The sequence below is a fragment of the Bubalus bubalis genome, chromosome 14 (genome assembly GCF_019923935.1).
Source record: "Bubalus bubalis isolate 160015118507 breed Murrah chromosome 14, NDDB_SH_1, whole genome shotgun sequence".
Lineage (NCBI taxonomy): Eukaryota > Metazoa > Chordata > Mammalia > Artiodactyla > Bovidae > Bubalus > Bubalus bubalis.
The window spans coordinates 41,775,900-41,780,815 of record NC_059170.1 but is presented as its reverse complement, the minus strand read 5'-3'; the positions used below and the strand labels follow the sequence as shown (position 1 = coordinate 41,780,815).

Below are 4,916 nucleotides of genomic sequence, written 5' to 3'. Positions count from 1 at the left end.
ACGGGTCCCTCCATCCACACCTGGGCTCAGGAAGCCAAGCACCCACAGGGGCCCTCCCTTCTGGACAAGTGGAGCCAGTGGGGCCAGACAAAGCCAGGCCCTGCAGCCCCCTGCGGAGGCAGGACCACTGACACAGCCCCACTCCCGTGGGCTGACAGCAGCAGCGTCGTCCAGGCGGAAACACCGAAGCCCTCAGTACTTATAGTGGGAATTTCTGATAATGTACTTTCACAGCCTTGGGAAATTTCATAGAAATAGCACCTGGAAAAACAGCATATATCAAGAAACTGTGTTGATGATTATTTTCCATGTTTTTCTTAGAATAATAGTCTTGTTACAGAACCCAAGGCCAAACCCAGAAGGGAGTATGACTGGGATCATGAAAGCATGGACCTTGGAACACTGGGTCAGTGTCAGGCATGAACACTGCCTACACACTTGCTAACTGTTCCCAAAAATTTCCCAGAAGGGAACAGCTCAGGGTAAAAACAAGGAGATCTGGACTATGTCAATGTAGTGTCTTAGGAAAGATAGATCAAAGAAAGTCTTGTAGTCTGCAATCAGGAATAAAAGCTGGACTCCAAGTGGACTTTGCACCTCAGTCCAATAGAGGCAGCAGGTCCCCTGACACTGCACCGGATTTCATGTTCTGTTTTCAATCTCATCGCTCGCTCCTGGACCTTTAGGGCAACAAGTACCCCTCTTGGTAGCCCTGCCACTGCCCCAGGAAAGGGGTGAGCTCATGAAGGGCCAGTAGCTTCCCCACTCTGGAGTGACCCCAGGGAGACCCTTCCCAGGAGCTGCTTCAGGGGAACAGTGGGGTTGATTCCTTGGAAACATTATGGGGATCACAGTGCCAAAAGGACCCTGAAAGCTTCCTTTGATGGAAGAGCCAGGAGTCAGGAAAGGCCTTGGAAGGAGCAGAAGGAGGGGTCAGGGAGGGTTGTGGAGAAGGACCAGTGGGGTCTGTGACCAGGTGGCAGGGGACAAGCACACAGCTGTGCCCACACTGAGCGGTGCCCACCAACAGTGAGGATGCCTGCAGCCGGGCTCCCTTCAGCCCTGCCCAAGCCCTGGGCTGGGAAACCAGTCAACCCTGGGTGGAGGACACTCACATGCTGAAGAGTTCTCACACCACAAGACTGGCCCCTTCCCCAGGAAAGCCTGCCGCACACACAGGAGCAGGTACTGACCTGAGAGGTGATCGCAGGCAAGGGGCTTTCCCTGGGGCTCAGTGGGAAAGAATCTGTCTGCCATGCCAGGAGCCACGGGTGACACAGGTTCGATCCCTCGGTCAGGAAGATCCCCTGAAGGAGGGCATGGCAACCCACTCCAGGATTCTTATCTGGAGAATCCCAAGGACAGAGGAGCCTGGTGGGCTACAGTCCATGGGGTCACAAAGAGTTAGACACAACTGAAGTGACTGAGCAGGCATGCTCACTCAGGCCACACAGGGAGGAAGGGAAGGGGGAGAAGGACCACACGACTGCTACCTAGAGTCCCAAGGCAACCACGGGCTTCTCCAGCAAACCTACCTCTAAAGGGCTGCCCTGGGGCAGGGATGCTGAAGCCAGAGACAGAGCCCAGATGCACCCGTGCAGGTTGTCCCATCTGTGGTGGCTCAGGTGTGTGAAGGGGAGAGACCCACCCCCAGGCCCAGCCAGCTGCCCTGCTGGGAGGACGGCCCCAGCTGTCCAGCTCCCACCCTCTGGAACCAGGCTGCACAAGGCTGCTTGTAATGCTGACGTTTAATGACCAGTTCTTCCGGGGTGACATGGACAAGGAGGCGTGTCCACATGGCCTGGGTGTGACACCCAGACAGGTACTCATCCAGAGAACAGAACCAGAGCCGCTTAGACACTGAAGGGACATGACAGGGTGGCAGGGGTGCCCCCCAGGCTGGGGTGTGGTCTCACTCAGCGGAGCCCTCCAAGCAGGTGTCATTCAGGAGTTTAAACTTTGTTCTCCATGGGTCAGTGGCGATCGTAAAGTAGTAGATGTCAGTCTGTGGGAACAGGCACAGGGACAGAGTGTGGGGAGGCGGCCTCAGGAAGCTGGTGTCTCCAGCTCTAAAGCTGTACCCACCCTACCTACCTACCCCGGGTGGCCCCCGGGAGCAGCCCCAAGCTCATCATAGATCTTCCCGACCTGGGACCCTCTGCTGACCCCAGAGGCACCTGGGTCACTCTGGCCTTCCAGCCCTGTGATCTCCAGGGACTCCTCCCCCCGCCACCAGGATGTCCCACACGATCCATGTCCCCAGTGTCCCACCGGGTCCTCTGACCTGACCTGAGCTTGTTCAGGGGCGGGGCTCACCCCCCTTGTCACTTGGAGCAGTAGCAGCAGGGCAGGGCCTGGGAGGGAGGGCATGGGGACTCAGCCACCATCCGTCCAGCTCTGGGCAGGAGGACCACTCGGCCACGGACATGCTGCCCCTCCCTCACACACTCCTTCTCCTGAAGGCGGGGCGGGGTGGTGGGTGATGACCAGGGAAGGGACATCTCATCTTCCACCCAGGGACCCAGACCACGTGGTCAGGAACAATCTAACCCCAGGGAGACCTGGGATGTAGCAGCAGAAATGGGACCAGTGAGCAGACAGGCCAGGGGCGTACGAGTGACCAGTGACCCCTGGGCTGGCCTGCCTGGCTGGCCTCCATCCTGCAGACGACCCCTCGGTGTCCTTTGGAATGCCATCGTCATCACTCCCCACACCGCCTGCCCTGATGCAGTGTCCACGGCCCTGTAACCTGATGGCAGCCTGTGTGTATCTTACATTGTTCACGTCTGGAGTTGCTTGAAAAGGACAGTTGCCGATGCCTTCGTTAAATTTCCTGCACCTGTTTCTGGCAAACTCTAGCTCCATGGAGAACACCAGGCCAATGTCCACCTGGGTTTGGACAGACACTGAAGTGGACATAGCCCTCCTGCCCCCTTACGTACCTGGCAGGTAGACCCACACAGTGGGGCAGGACAGGGGTCTTTGCAGGAGGGGCTTGACTGCCAGCTTACTGGATAAATCTGGGCTGAGAAATGGATATTCCCTTTTGCACCCTGTTGTCACTACTTTCACCTGTCCTACAGCAAGGAAGGAGCCCCATGGAGCTGCATACGCTCTCACACACACATGCACACTCAGGCACACACAAGCACACACAGGACTGGGAGTGCTCCTTCTGCAGAATGTTCTTGGCATTTCTGTCTGCAGCCCACATGAAAACCACATACCCCTGGTTACATTCTGTACAGATTCCATTGCTAGGAGAATGTTTTAGGATGAAGAACGCCATCTGGGATGATTATAAATCACACTGGATCACTGAAACGTGGACATCAACATATGTAAATTAGATGACCAGGGCATGTTCGCTGCATGCAGCAGGGCACCCAAAGCTGGGGCTCTGGGACAACCCAGAGGGAAGGGGTGGGGAGGGAGGTGGGGGTGGGGTTCACGATGAGGGGGATACATGTATACCTGTGGCCGATTCATGTTGATGTATGATAAAGACCATCACAATATTATAAAGCAATTATCCTCCAATTAAAATAAATACATTAATTTAAAAAGATCACACTGGATCCATGTAGACGGAGGCCCAGAAGGAGCCCACAGCATGTGGACTCCGAGGAGAGGCTGTGAGCTCCCAGACGCCCCTCAGAACCAGGGTCCATGGCTCCTGACACTCCAGGAGCTTTCCTCCCGACACTCCAGGAGCTTTCCTCCCAACCCTGCTATTTGTACGTCTCTGTTTTGTAAATTAACCTCTTAATGTTATTTCCTTGAAATCTTTTCTGAATCTCTTTAATATTTTCTGTATGTCTGTTAAAAAAAAAAAAAGGTAAGTAGCTTTATCCCCTTACAGTCTATATTTTGGTCATTCTTCTTTAAACAAGCTCAAATATAATGAAAACTGAAAATACATTTTACATGTGGGTAGACTGATGGAGCAGAGAAGGCAATGGCAACCCACTCCAGTACTCTTGCCTGGAAAATCCCATGGACGGAGGAGCCTTGTAGGCTGCAGTCCATGGGGTCGCTAAGAGTCGGACACGACTGAGAAACTTCACTTTCACTTTTTACTTTCATGCATTGGAGGAGGAAATGGCAACCCACTCCAGTGTGCTTGCCTGGAGAATCCCAGGGATGGGGGAGCCTGGTGGGCTGCCGTCTATGGGGTCGCACAGAGTCATACACGACTGAAGCGACTTAGCAGCAGCAGCAGCAGACTGATGGAGATTTAAAATGCTCCCAAGTTATTTCTTTTCTAAAAACTGAAACTAACCCAACAGGTTGTATTTCCCTCTATTTTATGGGCTTCAGATGATGATCAAGACCCCTTGTTAAGCACCCCCAACCCCTGCCAGACCCTCATTAACAGCAGGTATGCACCAGCAGCAGGGGAGGGTACCTACAGGATCCTTCCATGACCGCAGTACATGCACCACTTTGTAGGCGTTTCTGCCCTGGCTCATCAGGTTGTACATGCGCAAGGCATACTCCACGGTGGCAGGGAGGTAGTTCTTCAAGAATCTCTGGTCATCATTTCCCTCTTTCTCTGCGGGACCCCAGATGTGACTCCCCAGGAACCGGGGACCTAAGAGAAGCAGGAGCAGGGTCCAGGGCTGAGCCCACCTGCACCTCCCCTATCGGCCCATCATGGCTGCTGCCCCCAGGCACCCAGGCTTCACCCTTCCCATCTCCGGCTTCCACCTGGCCTTCCTGGGTGTGGGTCCAGTCTATCTGCTCCAGGACATACTCTCCCCTGATCCACCCCTCTGGTCTGATACCCTGTCCCTTCCCTCTCATGACCCTGCCTCCTCCATCCCAAGCTGATAACATTGCCTCCTGTCCAGGAGAGAGAGCGAGACCCAGGCAGGGTGGGTTGGGAAGTACCAACCATGGAGGAGGGTCTGCTG

General features: G+C 54.7%; 1 pseudogene; it reads right to left on the bottom strand.

Moving 5' to 3' along the window:
• Positions 1 to 1,912: 1,912 nt before the first annotated feature.
• LOC102404128 lies at positions 1,913 to 4,655 on the bottom strand (annotated as a pseudogene).
• Positions 4,656 to 4,916: the final 261 nt, after the last annotated feature.